At 39.5% G+C, this 10,790-nt stretch overlaps 1 protein-coding gene across 1 annotated transcript in view; it reads left to right on the top strand.

Annotated features, from left to right (window-relative positions):
- The first annotated feature begins 228 nt into the window (after positions 1-228).
- itih3a.2 (inter-alpha-trypsin inhibitor heavy chain 3a, tandem duplicate 2) overlaps positions 229-10,790 on the top strand; it is a 67,311-nt gene continuing 56,749 nt past the window's right edge. The window contains exons 1-2 of the mRNA XM_051676439.1: positions 229-255; positions 4,069-4,245. The gene's annotated coding sequence lies outside the window, so the exon portion shown is untranslated. The remainder of the gene's footprint in view (positions 256-4,068; positions 4,246-10,790) is intronic.

The raw sequence follows: 10,790 nt of genomic DNA, 5'->3' as shown, positions 1-10,790 counted from the left end.
TCGGTTTCGGCTAATTTGTCTCTGGCTGCAGTGTGATTCCAGCTACATTGTGTCCAATTAAAATTCCTGCATATGTTTTCCCTCAAAATTAGGTTACTTGTGCAAGTTTACACTAATTTACTTAGCTCCGGAGCTCACTGTTCGAAAGTGCTGTTTGTTTATCATGCAACTTGAACTTCACTTTTAGCCCATTCAAACATACACTTCATTCACTGGACAACAGTCAAAATAGACGGGACACCTCATTCTACTTTGGTAAGTTTTAAAACCACTGAACAACTTTATCTAACAAGTGAGGTTTGATGGTGGATGATTGCAGCGAGATGTGGGTTTTGATTTGCCACAAATGGCAGTTTTGAGCCTCTAAGGTTTTCACTATGTTGCTCGAAACTAGAGTGTTTGATGACAATCAAAAATATTGAGGGTACATCGGTGCACTCTTGGACACATAAATCTATAACTCAGCATACAGTATGTGTTCAGCAGCCATAAAGAAAGACAGAGAGTGATGTGGGAAAAGTATATGCTGATAAATGGGAAAGGCTCATAACATGTTGCCTGTAGTCCTTGACCTTTCACCTTTTTTGCTTCCAGGTTAAGTGGCACTAGAAATCATCACATGCATATTTAGACTAGAGAATGCTGTGTGTGTGTGTGTGTGTGTGTGTGTGTGTGTGTGTGTGTGTGTGTGTGTGTGTGTATGTGTGTGTGTACTTTGCTTTTGGGACAAATTTGTACCCAGAAATGAGCTAAATCAGGCAAAACCTCCCTTGGGGATATTTTGAGACATCATCATTTGGAAAAACAATCCAAACATAAATTAATAATGTTTGTTTGTTTGTTTTAAATTCTAAAAGTTTACTGATTGGGTTAGGGTGTGGGTTAAGGTTCATTCATAGTTATTATAATGAGCTTTATATAAACAACAGAAGTCAATGACCCCATTTAGATAGCTAAGTAAATGTTGGTACAGCTATCCTTTTGAGGACTCTCCACAGACATAATGATTTTTATACTGTACAAACAATAGATTCTATCGCCTAACCCTACCCCTAAACCTAACCCTCACAAAAAACTTTCTGCATTTTTACATTTTCAAAAAAACATAATTTAGTATGTTTTTTTAAGCGATTTGAATTATGGGTACACTAAAAATGTCCCCATAAACCACATTTATAGCATAATACCCTTGTAATTACCAGTTTGTAACCTAAAAAAAATATCCTCGTAAACCCCAACCCCCCCACCCCCACCCCCCGCCCCCCCACGCACACACTCTACCAAATGCTTTGCTGAGTCACTGTCCTGATAATTGTGTTGAGGTGTTTTTACAGATGGTTTCACACACACATGTTGTCTGCATGCCACTGCTCTGTAGAGAGCATGCGGGTCATAACTGGGATGTTTAAGAGGATTGTAAAAACTCCAGAAGTATGGTAATACACAAACTGTGATTGACAGCTCGCCTGGCATTCACCCACACAGAAAATAATGTTGTCCTTGGGAGAATGAATGTGCGTGAGTTCATAGGTGTCTTCATATCATGGTTCACAGCTCGTCATTAACATCTAAGGTAGACAATTAAAAGCAGTTTTCTTTCTTTTGCGTGTGTGAGTGTGTCTGTGCTTGTGTGTGGTGAGGCAGATCACCTCTACTTAGGGGAAACATGGCCACGGCAAATTAGCAGCAAGGCTCTTTCAATAGGCTCTCATGTTACTGAACATGCATAACCAGCCCAATTCCCTCCCAAGGCACTGAGAGAGAGACAGGCAGGTATGGCATGGATGGGGTGAGGGGCAGAGGGAGGAGAAGGGAGAAATGACTGTGTAATGTAATCCGTTTAGTCCGCTCAGTCGTTTGCATTTCCTTTGGTTGTAAAACCACAATAACATAAATAATTTTACTGCCACTGGATCACTGCAATAACCACAACTATAGCCAGATTATACATGAATCAACCCGCAGCTGCTGCTGTTTAATGTTGTTATTATAATTACATAATAATAATGTCACCCAAATTAAAACTTTTAAAAGGGCTGCATTAGCTTGTTAAGGGTAGGGGTAGCGTTACAATCACATTTGGACAGATGAACTGAAACTGTTGCCCGACGAGATTAAATTTAGACCAGAAACATACTCTTGAACTTGGAACCATTGTACATACTTGGCATGCATTCTCATGTTACTGTGGGAGTAACAAACCTCAGAGCTCAAGGGGGGCAACAGAGTTACCTTTGAATGTCTATGGCACTAAACTGGATGTGATAGTATTCAAGTAGCAAGCTATAATTAAGCAGATAGTGTACACAACGGCCCACTATAGTGACACTTGTTGCAGTGTTGAGAATGGGAAACGCTCTTGCATTGCATTATACATTTTGTTCTGACAAATTTTGGAGTGCAAATACACGTGAAATTGAGTTTGTATATCTAGAGACGCCTGCCTTCGCATCCACCTGCGTAGAGCGTTTCAGGCCCTAGGCTGACGAATGTATCAAATAACATCATCTCCGAAACTTGTCACACTCATCTGCAGCTCCTCAAGCTTGACTTAGCCAATATTCTGAATGCAGATAAATCCACTTTTCTTCAGAAAAGAGAATGGCTAATAATGAGAAAAACATCCATAACTCAAAAATGTGTAAGAGACCATGACATAGACAAAATGAGTGTGGCACATCAGGGACAGCCTAAATAAAGAGTTTGGCAGCACTCTTTTCTTTCCATTCAATTTTTAAGTATTTTTATACCTTTGACTCTGGGTATACTCATCCCCTCAGACAGATAAAATGGAGCAGGTCTGGCCACAATGACAGTCATTGTTGGGCCTTTTTTCAACTGCTCTCTAAACCTGTCTTTCTAGAACTGAAAGAGTTGAGCAGTTCTGCAGGGTCACAGGTCATCCAGAGGGATGAAATTTGTGCGTGTGTGTAAATACACACGTCATGTCGGTAACGGGCTGTTCATATCGACATTGTGCACTGGGATGTCAACCATCATTTGCATAATTACTTCCCTCACAAACTCGCACACACTCTTTATGCGCAACAAAGACACGCAAGTCAAGGGAGATACGCAAACAAAACCCAGAGTGATGAGAGAATAATAGTGGCCTTGAAGGGTCATTTGCTTCTCTTTGGATATATTTTCTAATTGTAATTTCTGACAAAGGGACGCCAGGAGTTTGATGCACATGTGCAAATTGTATTTTGGAACTTTCAAAAAACGTTCACAACAGCATAAGGCACATTAAACATGATTACAGTTAGTTTATAAATCAGACTCTCATGTGAAGCACTACATGGACGTAATATTTGTTATGACTGTGGGGAAACTTTTATGTTTAAATCATTCCTTGGTCCTTGGTAAGAAAAAGCCTGCACAATTTAGTGAAACTGATTTAAATAAAGTAAAATATGCTAAACAAGAAAAAAAGCACAACAATCTTAACAGTATCTTAACGCATTATCAAATTAGCCAGAATATCTAAATAAAGGAATATGAACGTGAATGATGTTACCATGTTTGCCAAATCTGGCCTTCAATCTCTTGTAAAATTCAATCACAAAAGAGAAATGTCATGGTTTATTAATATTTCGTTCAGTTATATTGTGTGTACGCAGAAACCAGAATTGATCTAATCTAATTCTAAGGATATAAATTCCAACCTTCTGTTAAATAATGTAAGGCTTTAGGGTTAGTAACAATGTATAACTATTGGTACTTTGCAAGGCTGTTACCACATTTTATGGATTGGGAGTAATAGTTTAAGACTTGGCCATTCAAAAACCTCTATATTTTTAACACTAATCTGAATTTGGAAGGGGTGTGTGGGGATTGAATTACCCTATGGTGGTCCTCCAATGTCAGCTGTTATGGCCCTGGTACTTTGGGCCTAAGGTGGGAAAATATCATTGCTTGAAAACAATGACCCAGCCACAGAATTCACAGAAAGGTCAGCAAACTTCCAAATAATTATGTGGGCACAGATTCTGCACAGTCCTGGTCATTTCTCACCTTTCTCATTTCTCAATTGTCTGCAAGGTGTAACTATTTTTATGTTTTCAGCAGTCGTCAAATTCAGAGGGAGACAAGCTTACCTACCACACAAGACAGAGTGTGTGGCTGTCTTGCATCCCCCATGAGAGGAGCTTTATTATCAATGAAACACTTTTCTTCTGAAGATCTTTCTCTCTGGTTGATGACACTGGGATCAGATGGAGATGCTAGGGTGCCGTAAAGCAGGTATGGCTGGGCTGGGTGATGGTGGGGAGTGTGGGTGGATGACGGATAATGCTGATAGGGTGAGAGAGGTGTGAGTCAGGTTGTGTTATCTTCTGAGCAGGCGGCAGGCCTGTCTGTGTGATGTGTGTGCTGTCTCTCCATACTTTATAGCTCTTTTCCAGTCTGTCCTCCATCTATAGAGTAACACTCATACCACTAAAATGGGATTTGACTCCCCGTCCCCCACTCCTTTGCCCTCTTATCTGCTCTGCTCTTCTCTGCTCTCCTCTTCTTTTCCACTCTACAAACATGCACAAATATCCAGAGACCTCATCCATTTCAATGGGTTGTTTCATGTCCCAGGTCACATGTATTTTGGCACATCTATCTCTCACAACATTATTTTCATTCTCGTCAAATTAAATATGACATCTACTATTGTCCATTCACAGCTTGAGCTGTGTTATTAAAGGTGCTATAAGTGATTTTTTTTTTTTTTTAAGAAAACACATAAAATATCAATGCTGCCTGATAGAGATCGCTGAAATGGGTGTCCTGAAAGGTTTTGCTGAGAAGTCTTTGAAAGGAAAACATTTGGAGAGAGGGGGTGTGGTTGACCTTAGCAAAACTAAATAGGTGGTTGAAATCACTTACACCATCTTTAATGTCTAATATTCTTAAATGTCTAGTTACAAAATCATTTGTTTGTTGTTTTTGCATGTCTCTGATTTGCTCTTAGCCACATCATTCCTCTGTTTTCTTTTTTCTTTTACTTTTTATTCTTTGCTTTAACAAAACAAAAGAACATTGACCACAGATCACAACAAGTAAATTACAACACAAACCATAGATACATGTACCGTCAGTACCGACAAATGGTTGACAAATAAAACAGGAGAAAACTTCATGCATGCATCATTTTTATGTTCATATTGATCTACCAAGGTTTTGCAGGTACATGAGATCCTGGGACCTATATAATCAAAAAAGGAGTCCAGGTGTGATAAAACATATCCATTTTCCCTTTTGATGAGCAGGTAATATATTCCAGTGAAAGAAAATCAAATATCACCTTATGCCATTCCGACATCTTCGGCGGTTTATCAGAGATCCATTTAAGAAAAATGTTCTTGCGGAGCCAGACCACCTTTATATTTAGGAAGTTGCATCTTAATTAGTTTCAGTCTTGGTTTCTTCCGGCTCCAGATAAAAGTGCTGAACCAGCCATTAATGCTTTTAATTATAGCACAATATAGGAGAATTGGGATCATTTGAAATAAATACAAAAATCAAGGCAAAACTATCATCTTAATCAGAGCTATCCTTCCTAACATAGACAACTGCAGGGAAGTCCATCTATCCAAATCCTCATGCACACATCGCAGAAAAGGGTCAAAATTAGTCCTATACATTTGTCGTAACAGTGGAGTGACAAATATTCCAAGATTGGTGAAGCCCTGCTTCGCCCACTTAAAAGGAAAAGATGCTTCGGGGGGGGGGACCTTTGCTTCCCCAAAGGCATAGCCTCTGATTTAGAGCCTCTGGCTTCCCTTTTTTAAGAATAAGACTAATATTGACCTCTGTAAGAGATCTGGGAAGAGAGTTCGATTCAAAAGAAAAAATGAACATCTGGAGCAACGGTTCCATCACCAAAGATTGAAATTCTTTATAGAACTCAATACTGAACCTGTCAGGTCCCGGCGCTTTCCCTGAATGTGTGATTCGTAAAGCCTCTGTAAGTTCCTCTTTACCTATAGGCCCATTTAGCTCTTTTCGTTGTTAAACTTGGTAAATAAATTTTTAATCAGCTCAGCCCTATTCGCTACTTTTTCGCTAGTGTATAAGTCAGCATAGAACTTTTGAAATATAACATTGATACTATTGCTATCAAATCTTTTTTGGCCAGAAGAGTCTTTAATACATAAAATATTTTGGGAGTCAGCCTTCTTTTTCACCAAGGAGGCCAAATATTTACTTGGCTTGTTGCCAAATGAATATAATTTTTGTTTGGCAAACCAAATACTCTGACTCGCCTTCTGAGTAAGAAAGGAATTAAGTGCGACTCTTGCAGCTAAAGTTTTATTTAGCTTGGTATTAGATGGGTTTCATATATAATCCCCCTCAGCTTCAGCCAACTGCAATTCCAATGCTTGCTGCTTTTCTAAGCTATCATGTTTTTTCTTGCTTTCATATGCAGTAAAATGTCCCCGAGCAAAAATCTCCCAAAGCGCTGAGGGAGAAATCTCTGATGTAAGGTTAACTGTATAAAAGAAAGTAAATTCTGAATGAAAATATGAAATAAAATTAGGGTCTTTCAGTAAGTGAGGATGAAATCTCCATCTACCAGATTGAGATGATTTTTTACCATGCAAAAGTTCCATAAACAACGGTGCATGGTCGGAGATAGCGATATTACCAATCTCACATGAAACAACCAAAGATAATAAAGCTTTAGGGTTGAAAAAATTATCAATCCTTGAAATACTCTTATGGATCTCTGAAAAATATGTGAAGCCTTTACCACCAGCATTCAGCACTGGCCAAACATCAATATATCCCAGGTCAGCACAAGATTCCACTACCAACCTAGCTCGCCTGGATAGGGAAGAACCACCTGCAGGGAATTTATCCAAAAGTGGGTCCATTAGGCAGTTTAAATCCTCTCCCACTACAGATTGTGTGCAAGCAAGCTCAGCCAATTGCACAAATGCTTTAGACATAAAGGCAGGAGGATGGTTCAGAGGCATATCCCCCCCCCCCCCCCCCCCCCATCCACCCTGTCCTTGATACAAGTGTTCAATGTGAAAGGCAATTTCTTGTTAATACAAATACAAATGCTTCTACTATTTGACGTGAAGGATGCAACAAATACCTGGCCCACCCAGTCTCTCTGGAGCTTCATATGCTCTGCATCCTTCACATGAGTCTCCTGGAGCAGAGCTATGTCAACTTTTAATTTTTTCAAAAAGGAAATGACTTTTTTCCTCTTGATTGGATGATGCATGTCCCGTACATTCCACAAGCAAATTTTTAAAGTCGATCGATCCATTGCTGTAGAAAAAGTTCTCGCCTGATATTTCAACTCCTGTGGTCTCCATCTGAACATAACTATATACAAACTGTAAACATTCAAACACAAGCACACATAACAAAAAAACAACACCTGCATAAGTAGATCAAAACAAAAATAAAGAGAGAAAAAAAAGGGGGGGTTAAACATCAGAGGTATCAAATGACCCTAAACCTGACTGTGTATGCAGGTACGTTGTTCCCTCTCCAGCATTCAGATGAATCAAAACAACCCATCACTACAGCGTCTTTCAGGAGGCAATATAAATATTCAGACAGACAGCTTCCAGGAAAAAGTCAAATCAAATGGATCCAATGATCAAGCCTCTAGCACATCACTCGTACCATTAATCGGACCGTGCAGAGAGTCAATAAATGCCATTGCTTTCTCTGGGCTGTTAAATGCCCTGACAGAGTTATCAGCCGTTATCCTCAAAGTAGCAGGGTAGGTCAGGGAGTAACGAAATACCATGTCCTGGAGCTTTTTCCTAGCCTCGTCAAATCCACGGCGTCTCCTTTGTGTCCCCGCAAAGAAGTCCTGAAAAAAAATGGATTCTCTTCCCCTCAAAACGCACATCCTTTAGCTGCCACGCTGCATCCATCACCCGCTGTCTATCCAAGAAGTTGTGAAATCGCACAATCATAGGACGGGTATACCAATCCTGTCTTCATCTCCAGGCGGAGTATTTCAGGAATCCATTTTTCCATACAGTTAACGACAGCCAGTCCCTCTGTCTTCTCTGGAAGATCGATGATCCTCAAATTATGACAGCGTACCCTGTTTTGCTGATTGTCCAATTGCTCAGGAAAGCGATCGTCTTTTCCAGCTGCAAAACTTGACTCGAAGACCCAGTAGCCGTGTTTTCATGAACTAAGATTCATTGTTCCGCTTCTTCATGCGGTTATTAGTACGTTACACTTCTTTTGAAACATTGTGTATTTTCTCTAAGATCAGCTCTAATTTAGAGTCAGTCATTCTAACGATGTTAGCCGTCAAATATTCCACAACTTTACTAGTTTCAGGACTTAACTCGGTACTAACTTGCAACGCTAAGCCAGCTTGATCAGCGCTCCTTTCTTCCTCGCAAGAAACTGCGCCATCTTTTTTCTCTGTAGTTTTTATCATGCTTTTTGCCAGCATTCTCACTAAAGATGATCCCCACAAGTTTTCCAGTGACATGAAACAATCCTATAACTTGCCTCTAGTGAAACATGGGCTGTTAAAAAGTTTTAATCAGGGTATTTTTCATCAATTAAGCCGGAGCCTTCGTCCAAACACCGCTACTCAATAGCCTGCATCGCCACGCCCCCATTCCTCTGTTTTCTGTTTCTGCATTCACTCAGTAGGTCTGTTCTTTTATATAGATGAAGTTGTGTAGTCCATCTCAACAGTAGTTGATATATTTTAGCAGCCAAACTCCCAGATGAAAACTTCCACACAACATTCAGAAGGATCCATATTTGGGCTGAGGCTTGTAGGTCTTGTTGGAGTTTGATTCCTAAGAGCAAATTCAATAAGTCTCAACATTTCTTGACCCCTCAGGGCAGACTGTAAAGATTAGACCGGGAAAATTAACCTACAAACAAACCTGAATAGGCAGAACCTGTGCCATTGGAGATTTCCATGTCAAATTCTTAATGCATGTTGTGAAGAAAAAGTGGAGTTGAGCATGTTATTTATTATGAAACAGATAATTATGGCTCTGAAATTGGATTGGATGACCATTCGAAGATTCAGTTTGAAGCCACTGCAAAACAGCCAGTATATGCATACCTAAGTACACTACACATCAATTTATTTCTATATTAATGAGGCACGTTGCTACAAACTATCAAAACTGTTACATTGGCAACTGTAAACATACAGTTAGGCTATGGTAAATTATTAATTAATTAATACGTTTTACAATTTTATTGAACATTGGTGTCTTAGTTGTACTTGCAAAGGAAAGCACCATTATCACATTTGCTCAAACTTACTGTATCAAAATTTTGCCATGCAACTCTTCCTGCACTGTTTATGCTAGAGACATCAATGATACCTCAAATCGTGCGACATGTTGAGGAGAGATGTGTTATCATTTTTCTAAGTGATCGGACTTACTATTTTTCAATAGACTTGTATTAAAAGTGGGACCCGAGCCATATCTAGAGACAACAATACCATAGGATGAGCTCTTTCAGCTTGGGCCAGTAAGCAACCTACCTAGCAACCACCCAGAACATCCTAGCAACCACACAGCAAAGCACTAAAAAACACTCAGAACACCTTTGCAACCACATATCAGCCTTTTGACTTATATTGAAAAAATGTTTTTGTTAGTTAACCTAAAAATGTGCTTCATGTGGTAACATCTAAATTAACTGGTTTTACTGAAGTCAAAAATATGATTTAAAATGACTGAATCAACCTGAATACATAAGTTTACACCAATTAAAGTCATTTTTACAGTGTTGATCAAAAAGAAATAGATCCTTGAGGGAAACTAGTGCACGTTACTACTTTTTACACTGTCAGTCACATGCCACAAAGGCCTTCAACCGGTAGCTTAGCTTCCATTCGTTCTTCCATGCAGGATGTTTAAACATGCCTTCCACTTTTCTGCAATTGTAACGATTGATTTGGCCTCCTGAAATGTACTGTCAAATTGATTGATATCCTGTGTTTATGAAGAATGTGTTGTGTATGTGTGCATGTAAGTGAGTCTATACAGGGGATGTTTTTTTTATGATAACCTGTCCATACGAAAAATGTGTTGTGTGCAAGCGTGTGTTTGCTTGAGTTTTTGAAGAATGTAGGTAATGGACAGTGACAGAGTTGCAGTTATGGCTTCTTTAATTTTATCCTTCCCTCCTCTGTTGTCCTTCTTTCTCCTCTCACTCTACCCATTCTGACGGAGACACACGACATGAAGGCGCATGGCTTTAATGGTCACGCTCTGTCGAAGCTAGTGAAGGTGACACATCTTCTGTGTGTGTGCTCATATGAAGGGTGTGTATTATTGTGTGTGAGTTGTATTTGGTGTTATTGAGAGCTACTGTGTTATCTATTACTGTGCCCACCTTCGATAACTTTCCAGCATTCATCCTGCAAGCCAACTGAGTCTCTCTTGTGTGGTCTATGAGTCAAATACGCCACCTACATCAAAATCTCTCTGTCTCTTTCTGTATGTGTGTGTGTGCGTGCGTGCGTGCGTGTGTGCATAAAATGTAGAATTGAAGTTATACAGTAGTTCACCAAAAAATGAAAATTCTGTCATTATTTACTTACTCTCGTGTTAGTTATCTAGCAGACTGTCCAAAGCTACTATTCTCCTTCCAATGAAAGTGAATTGCGACAAATTATGACGAATTTTCAAATTTGGGTGTGCTATCACTTTAATGCCATTCCATGTTCCTTTTTCACTTGTTACACTGTCAAATGAAGGGCATTGAAACAACTGCATCTCCATCTTTACTGCACTGCCCTCTGTCTTTCTCACTCTCTCTCTCTCTTT

This window comes from Myxocyprinus asiaticus, chromosome 37, assembly GCF_019703515.2.
Source record: "Myxocyprinus asiaticus isolate MX2 ecotype Aquarium Trade chromosome 37, UBuf_Myxa_2, whole genome shotgun sequence".
Taxonomy (NCBI): Eukaryota; Metazoa; Chordata; class Actinopteri; order Cypriniformes; family Catostomidae; genus Myxocyprinus; species Myxocyprinus asiaticus.
The sequence above is the reverse complement of the archived record's forward strand: the minus strand, read 5'-3'. Positions and strand labels throughout refer to the sequence as shown.